Source organism: Bactrocera neohumeralis, chromosome 3, assembly GCF_024586455.1.
Source record: "Bactrocera neohumeralis isolate Rockhampton chromosome 3, APGP_CSIRO_Bneo_wtdbg2-racon-allhic-juicebox.fasta_v2, whole genome shotgun sequence".
Lineage (NCBI taxonomy): Eukaryota > Metazoa > Arthropoda > Insecta > Diptera > Tephritidae > Bactrocera > Bactrocera neohumeralis.
The window spans coordinates 56,903,987-56,913,722 of NC_065920.1; positions in this window are offsets into that span (position 1 = coordinate 56,903,987).

A 9,736-nucleotide genomic window follows, 5' to 3' on the forward strand; every position below is an offset into this window, starting at 1 on the left:
TTGAAATATAAAACTGAGCTGCTCAAAATACGCCAACATAAGCGTTGGGTCTCCTATATAAAAATTTTCATTAACAGTTAGAAAAAAATTAGTTTAACGAAGGTAAAAAATTAATTGCCCGAATATATTTATTTAACTAGTTTATCATCATTAAATGCAGTTTATCAAAGTGATAAAAACTGCTTAGTATAGTGTGGCTCTTAAGTATCGAAAAAATATTTAAATTTCCAACATAAGTTTCTATTTATAAACGTGAATATAACAACACTGCTAATGCTACGAAAATACTTTCATCAAAGAAAAGAAAAATTTTCTTAACAGAAAAATTAATTAAAAATTCAGTAATTTTATATCCCAAATATATAATTAAAATTTAATACTTGGAAGGGAACTGTGTTGTTGTTGATCTCAAATCTAAAATATGCACGTAACACTGCCTTAATTCCGTCGAATAATCTTATACGTTTCAGTAAGTGCTGTTATTTCGTCATTAAATTTAATTAACGATATTGGTGAATTTTTCTTCACAATTAAAATAACAAATTTCTGAAAGTGAAGACTTATTAGAATGGAACGGATGCTTCTTGCTTGCTTATAAAAAAATTAAATTGTGTTCAAATTCCACAGACCAAAGTGAAAATGTTGGGAAAAGAAAACTGAAGTTCATCAAAAAGTCTATATATAAATTGATAAAAAGGTAAATCAAAATAAAATAAAATAAAATAATAATAAATAAAATTGAATTAAAAAGTATGGTAAAAAATAATAATTTAATTACTTTAAAAGAAGTTTAATAAAATACTGAATATCTGATTGACCAATATTTTGGGTAGACAGTCAACTTTGGTGCTGGGTTCCAAATATTCGGTACCGAGGGACTTGAACAGATTTGTTGGATTTTGATAATTTTTGGCCATAAAATGGCAGATCTAAAGGCATAATTCATGCAAAGTTTTATCCCGTGATATTAATTGCTTCCACAGTCGGAAAATTCATTAGATTATCAAAGCCCAAAGTTGCAAATAAATAATTTTCCGGTCACATTATATAGAAAAAGAACAAAGTCACATAAATTTACAACATGTATGTACTTACTACTTTGAACTCGTGGTTATAAACATCTTTTTGGACCATGGTTGGACCACCAAATGGCTTTCGCCCGATTTTCAACGTCACCGCATAACAATATTCCTTAGCAAAAAATTTACGACCTCGCTTTTCTCAACAAAACCAACCATTTACAAATTAATGTTTGATAGTTTACAAAATGTCGTGCAATTCGAAGATAATTAAAATGTTTCACAAACAGAACCTTGGCAAATATTATAGAGAGTTCTAACAACCTAAGAAGAGGAAAATGTTTTCTATGCTATTATTCAAATGCCCGGGAGTTTGAAATGACACCTTAACCTTACTTTTGGAGCACGGTAATATTAATTTTACAGAAAATTCGTGGCCTCAATTAAACTGAAATTTATTATTAAAATTTAACGAACTAACTTCAAGGAAAATTTTGCTGTTGACTTAGAGAGATTCGATGTACGTAACTCTGAGTTGCATTCAGTTGAATAACCTTAGACGGCTGGGTTCTGGAGATTCTTGTTAATTAAATTTAATTAATTTCATTGCTGTTGGAAAAATTTCCTTCTATTAAAATAACGATTGTTTGAAAGTAATGACTTTCAAAATGCATTAAATTAAGTTATAAAATAATATAAAGGAAATAAAACAACTAAATTGTGTGCAAACCCAAGGATTAAATTGAATGTGCATTAAAAAACGGCCAACAACAACATTTAGTGAATTGGTAGATAATGTTTAAGTCCAGCTAGTTTAAAAGTACGGTGTTTTAGTGCGCCACATTAGCTATTAGCACTTGCGGAAGGACCATGGCGTATACGTAATCAATTGCATTCCTGTGTACAAAACGCCCAGTGTAAATCCCTGCAGGGTGTGCATAAGCCAATCCCAGTGGTGCCGTGTCTGTTCTATCTGGCTCGCTGCAATTTCAGTGTTTTATTTATTCTTCTTATTCATTAGCAGAAAAAAGGCCTTGCGCGTTAGTGTTCGCTTTAATATGCTTTGCAAGCTTAGTGTTTGGCTAACGGTCAGATTAGTTCGTTAAGCGTACTTCCGTTGCAAACTTACGTACCTACTTTGAAGTTACTATCTGTAAGGAGTAGTTTTCAGTGTTTGGTTGTTATTCTTTTTTTCTTGCGTTTCTATTGCGTTCGCTACAAAGTGCTAGGACTTCAATATCTGTTGTCTACTATCCTGTAATCATGGATCTTTACTGTAGCCGAAATATATATTGATTAACAGAGTGTCTTTTCTTTAAAAGAAAAGTACGCAAAAATCTATTTTGTGGAACAGCAGGCACGACCATATGTGTTTATATAATTACTAATTAACCTGCCGATAACTGAAGGAGTTCTTAGCTCAAATATGAGTCCAGTTGTCAACCCGTGACCCAATATTTTGTCCCGTTTGCTTTCTAATGTATGGTGTCTGGCATGCTTGTTGCACTTGTTCTTACCCGGAACGTTTGAGTGCTCCTAATCGTGTTAATCAAATATTAAATTAATATTGAGCTATCCGAAGGGTCATGCACTTCTCCTCTCTATGGGTTGTATCAGCAGCATAGTGCAAAGCAAAGACGGGAACAACTTACCATATGTGAAATTTTGCAGTTAGCTCTCTTCCGATAAATCGTAAAACGTACAATTTTTCAACCTGAGAACTAACTTTGAAGCTGAAGCGAGTTTATTCGAATGAAATGTGCATTCCCTTTGACATACATTTTGCGCCTTCGGATACATATGTATGCGAGATTTAGTAAATATTCCCACATGTATGCTTTCTTTTACATAAAAACAAGAAAAAACGTTAACCTTGGTTGCACCATAGTTATAATACCCTTCACAATTTCAAGAGATTTCTTAAAGAACATGAATTTTATCGGTCAATTTATGTGATAGTTATATGTAATAGTTATCAGATCCGAACTATTTCTACGAAGATTGCACTTTTATCTTGAACAATAACCCTTGCCGAATTTCTTGAAGCTATCTCGTAAAAAAATAATCCATATAAGCACTTGCATCCGATTGTTCAGTTTGTTTCTCAGCTGCATGCTAAAGTCATCCGATATGGGTGATTACAAGAAATCCGCAGCTTCTTGGGAAGAAAAAAGAAAAGTACATATGCAAAATCTCAATTTGATGTCTTAAAAGCTGAGGGACTAGTTCGCATGTATACAAACAGTCGGATGACATATGAATATGGCTTGTTCGAGTCAACTCGTCATACTGATGATTTAATACATATCTTATAAATCCGCGACTTTTCATTCTGAATGTTACACACTTCGTGGCAAACTTGAGGGCATGAAATCATGTGCGAATTCATTTTTTTTTTTTTTTTTTGATGGTGATGGTGTATTGATGGTTTTTCAACATATTGTCATCGTTTGAACCAATTTTCGAAGCCTTTGATTGAGGTATCTCCAAAACATGAGTTCTGAATACATCACCCACCTCTTTAAGTGTTCAAAAACGTTGGCCTATTACTTTATCTTTTACGTACGAAAATTAGAAGAAGTCATTTGGTTCGAAATCAGGATAATATAGAAAATGACTCATCAAATCGATGTTTTGAGTGCTCAAAAATCCAATTGTTTCAGTCAATGTATGAAAGTTCGCATTATGGTGGTAAAGAGTTATTGGTTTTTCTATTTTCTTGAATGACAACTGACAAGCACTTAAAATTTGCGTTGTGCTAGATTGCGATATACTTGTATACAGTTGTTCCTAAAAAACAAGCAACCATTCGCTTAGAAGTGCTTCGCGCATGAACAACTTTTGTTGGATTCTTCTCATTTTTAAACCTCCATACAGTCGGCTAAGCTTAATCTGCGGACGTATAAATCCACATTTCCCCTCTTTCACGTTACCTAGACGTTTTTTGTATCATATTTTGGGCACATTATCAATAGTTTTCGGAACAATAACTGATTTTGTTCAACCTGTATAAAGTATGTCTTGGAATAATATACAACTTCGATTGAATTCACTTTACCATCGATAAATACTGCCCCTTGTTGCCAAAAACTGAATTATCGTTGCACTATTTCTGAGTTAGTCCACATCAAACACAAAAATGATCGCGCGAAAATGTTCGCAATTTGATTATATTTTGTGGTATTTCGACCCATGTTTCAAGTTACTGCAAGCAACGTAAAAAAATTCCCAACTGCAAATAAACTTTAAATTTATTGAAATTTGACTATAAAGCATAGTTTAAGCGATACAAATCAAAAACGTTTTTTTTATTCTTCAGTGACTATGCCTTCTAACATATTCCGTTCACGGTATAGTATTAAATGAAAATAAATAAATGCTAGTATTTTAAGTTTTTGAAGGTTTCACATAAACTTTTGCACCTGCCTCCTCGTATGTGGTTTTGAAAACTCAGTGGAAAATGCTGTCAAACTCCTAACAAACTAAATATTTCCATTTTGCTTGTCGCCACCAGAGTGTTGCATCAAACTGACGCCTCGTCTGATAGAATTTGTGACTCCAATTTGGTTTTCATAAATTCGAGGTGACACTTCGTTTTTAGCACTTGCTCAACTCATGGTTTGATTAATTGATTAATGAATTGATCAATATTAATTTGCAATACTACCATGAGCAAAAAACAGTAACACTTTTTAATTTAAATTTTGCACGAAAACTCATCTATGGAAATATTTTATTCCTAGCAAACTGTCAGAGACATCAGTGCCACGTGACGTCACGTCAGAATAATTTTTAGTGATTAGTATACGCTTATCTTTCTGAAGCACGTATAGTACATTCGGAGACTTTTACGATAAGTGAAATTATTCAACAAAGAAGTTTCATTAAAAAATAAAAAATATATTACTAGTGATATTGTGTTCTCTGTAATGACATATCCACAAATATTCTGATTCCCTTAATTGCGCAAGAAATAATTATATTTATTATAGTCAGATTCACTCACTAATACTAACTTACGATTCGAATAGGATTTGTAAATCGAAAATTTTTAATAAATACCCTTATTGTATATTCGATTTCATTTAAAAAAGCTGTATGTATAGTACATATAGAATACGCAAAACTGTGTTGTATAGTATAGGTTCGGTCGATGAGTTCTTGACGATATTTCTGAGGTTACATAGATAAACCTTATCGTATTGATGAACTGATCAAAGAGCAGACAATAAAGTGAAGGGATTTGGTGTCGTTGATTAAAAATGGGCCTCTGAAGGGCGTCATTGCAACAGACAGGAAGGAAATAGCGACCATAATTGTTGCAATTTTTATGACCGAAATGTTAAATGCACAAAGCGGAAGCAAACACATTTAATTAACGCTAAATGGCAGCGTTTAGTTCGAGACACACACAGGTATAAGTCTACCCACACAATAATCAAATAGAGTAGAAGTTTAAATAGTGAAATGATAATTTGCATAGCATTGTATGCGCCCAAATTCAAACCGCTACCGCTAATAGATACCGCAAATGAATACGTTTTGAAAGCATTAAATGCGTGAGCGGTTTTGAATTCATAAATATACTCTAGCAAAGGTATGCGCGCTTATGCATTTACAGCAAAACTGTTTGGAAATTGTGAGCGTGTAGACAATGATCAACGGTGCGTATTAGTAACATTCTAGACGAAATTAGACATTAGGCATTAGACATTAGAGCGCTATTCTAATTTGTCCCTAAATTAAAAGCAAATACTTGCTACATAATTTGAAGATAGTATTAGATTGGATTCAATGTTCTTATATAACGATATATGTATATATAAATAAAAAGTTATTAAGAAACTTGTAGCATTCAATGAGCAAATTTTCTAAGGTACAAGAATAATTTTTTTTTTCAAAAATTGAATCGCATACCCTTTAATTGTTCTAAATGAGTACAAGGTCATAATAATACATAAATAAAAAATATTATTGCAATTGAATCATGACAGCCACCGTCTTGATAAGTAACATAATATATGCATTTTTTTTTGTACAGAATAAATAGAGAAAGTTGTCAGAAGCACGAGTAAAACTATTATATACCCAAAACATATTACCATTTCTTATCCATAAACAATGCGAGGTGTGTTCAAAAAGTATCGCGAATTTTGTGTTTTTTCAAAAATTATTTATTTATTCATGAATATCTATTTTGTCCCCTTCAAAGTAATCCTCATGAGATATTATACACTTGTGCCAACGGTTTTTCCAATCTTCGAAGCACTTTAAAAAATCATTTTTTTTTTATCTTCTTCAGCTCCTCCTTCGATGCCGTCTTTATCTCGTCAAGAGAAGCGTAACGTCGTCTTTTCATGGACCTCTTCAGTTTAGGGAACAAGAAAAGTCACAGTGGGCCAGATCTGGGGAATGCGGTGGCTGCGGCATCATTAGTGTGTGGTTTTTGGCCAAAAAGTCACGCACAAGCAACGATGTGTGAGCAGGGGCGTTATCGTGGTGCAAAAGCAAATTTTTGTTCTTCCACAAATCCGGGGCGGATTGCTTCGCGCAAATTGCGCATAACTTGCCAATCGATATGTTTAGGTCCTCAGCAACTTCTCTAACGGTGATTCGAGGATTGGCCAATACCATTTTCTCCACTTCATTAATTTTTTCGTCTGTTGTTGAAGTGCTCGGGCGTCCGGCACGCTCTTCGTCGTACACATCTTCTCGGCCTTCTAAGAACATTTTGTACCACCGATAAACGTTGCTTCAGTCCAAAATTCAAAATTCGCGATACCTTTTGAACTCACCTCGTTTTGTTCTATAAATTGTCTTAACATGGTTTATTTGTATTTATGTATATGTTTTTTGCACGCAGCGTAGTAAAAATTGCTTCTACTCCTTTTCAACGGTATTCGTTACCATCATAAAATTCTTGCATTATTTTCACTGATCTTTCAGCGGTATCGTTGACTGCTCTCAGCGCAAAAAAATTTTTTGTGAACCTTAGCGTTATTTAGCCATTAGTTAAATTTTCAACTATTTTTATACCCTGAACAGGGTATATTAAGTTTGCGACGAAATATGTAACACTCAGAAGGAAGCGTTGGAGACCCTATAAAGTATATAAATGATCAGTATATTGAGCTGAGTCGATTTAGCCATTTTCGTCTGTCTGTCTGTCCGTCTGTATACATTTATACGAACTAATCCGTCAGTTTTAAAGATATAGTTTTGAAGTTTTGCAAAAGTCTTTCTCTCTTCAAGAAGCTAGTCATTTGTCGGAACTGCCGATATCGGACCACTATAACATATAGCTGCCATACAAACTGAGCGATCGGAATCAAATCCTCATTCGACGATATATCGTCACAAAATTTGGTATGAGTTATTGTTCATAGAAATAATGTAATATCGGAAGAAATTGTTCAGATCGGCTTACTATAGCATATATCTGCCTTACAAACCGAACAATCGGAATCAAGGGCTTGTATGGAATGTTTTCGCATTTGACGATATATCTTCACGAAATTTGACTTGGATTATTGCTTAAGGAAATAATATAATCTCCGAAAAAAATTGTTCAGATCGGATTACTATAGCATATAGCTTCCATACAAACTCAACACATTGTTACTAAAAGAAATGCACCAATGAAGGGTACATTAGCTTCGGTGTAGTTTTTTCTTGTTTTTTTAATCTTTTGGCTTACGTCGTCAAAAATCATTTCATCAGTTAAATTCCACAGATAATGGTTTAGTTTCTGTAAAGCAATTTCTTAGCCCAACGTGTCGTTTTTCAGAAGTTTTCATTGATTTCAAAAAGCACAAATTGTGATATCATTCGTTTATAAACACTAGGGATGTTACGATGAACAAATAAAAAGCAAACACTTCATAACTCCCCTCGCCCTCTACCTTGCCTGGTACATGGTGCCTGGAGTTTGACATTTAAATTGTCATTTTTTAATTCCACCTAAAGCTCAACTAGTTCTCGTAGTCGTTGTTTCAAGACACGTTGCTTATTCCTTTCTCCCTTCTTCTTTTGATTTGTGAGCATTAATTGCAGGTACAAAATTTACATCAAAGTGAGCAGCCACAAACGCTGGTATCTCATTTTGATGTTTCGTTGCAAATTCTCTGAATTGAGGACTTAAGACGTACTTGTAGGAAATTTGTCAGAATTGCGCAAAAGTATCGCAAGAGTAGCTTCAAGAACAAAATGTACAGCAGCACTACTAATGAATGAAGTCTTTCCGCATTGCTTTTTATAACTTAAACAGAGTATATTAAGTTTGCCACGATTAAGTGGATCAAAGAACTGTATCGAAAAGGAACTGTACACTTTCACTTCAATATTTATCATGAAGGAGCCATTTGATTATATTGCAGTAAGTACCGTTAGAAAGCGTGATCAGTTTTGTTTCTATTGGTTTTTCTTTCTCCGTCATGTATAATATCATTTCACGATGGCTCGAATAAAAGAGCGCGTGCGTAGGCAAATTGTGCACAATTACTGCACTAAAAGAAGTAATTCATACAAAAAGATAGCAAAATGATAGCAAAATGATTTAAAGTCTGTGAACATGGTGTGAAAGATATTATAATAAAGTTCAAGGATACCTGTTCTCTAAAGGTTTTATCAAAAAGTGAGCAAAAAAAGTTCGTAGTGATCCACATCTTGAATCAAAGGTATTGGCCTTAGCTTCAAGTAAAACAAACAATGCGCGATTTGGCGAAAAAGCTAAAACCAGTGCTTCTATGATTCAAGGAGAGAAAAAAAAGCAAAGAAATAATTTGAAAACTTATAAAAAACAAAAGAAACCAAAATATAGTACTGTCGACCAGTCAGTGTCTTCAATAGAAAAAGTTGGAGAGAGAATACTAATCTGGCAGGCTATTTGCTCTTGCGGTCTTAAGACCACTCAATTTTTCTCAAAGAGTACTATATCAGCCGATAGTTTTAAGAAGGTGTGTCTTAACCGTCGCCTTATATCGTTTTAAAAGAATCAGTGTCAGCATTATATTGGCCCGATAGCCACAGTACGCAACGCTCATTCCACTTTGGCTTTGTTCAAGGGCAACAGTCAATTTTGTTAAAAAAAAAGGAGATAAAACCCTCAAAACGCTGCAGAATTTTGCACGAAAGAGGACTAATGGGCGATTGTCAAACGGAACTTGTAAAAGGATTACCGATTTGCAGAAAATGTCGACAAATTAAAAAAAACTGGCTTAAGGCAAATCGTCCCGTTACAAAAGGTGTGCAGAATTAAATGACGGGAGTTAAACGAAAAATTCGTCATATATAAAGAAAATGTTTTTTTTAATAGTTTTAATTAAAATTGGATATAGAAACTCCTTTATTTGGCTTCAAAATAAAACAAGAAAAAAGTTAACTTCGGTTGTACCGAAGCTAATATACCCTTCACGGATGCATTTCTTTTAGTAACTATATGTTTAAGTAAATCTAAAGGCGTAACTGGCCAGTGGTTTTCATTCAAAGGAAAACATTTTACTAATTCTTTTTAGCCGGGTTGTTTGCTAAAAACATTAAGGTTATTTAATAAAAAAACAGATCTTTTAGACGTTTATAGTTATTTAAAATTTTAAGAAGATTTATTACTAACATAAACTTAAAGAGAAAAAAAATTATAATATTTATATATTGGTACATATTTATCATATATATATTTACAGTTTGCTTTATAAAAACACAGAGTAAATATAATATAT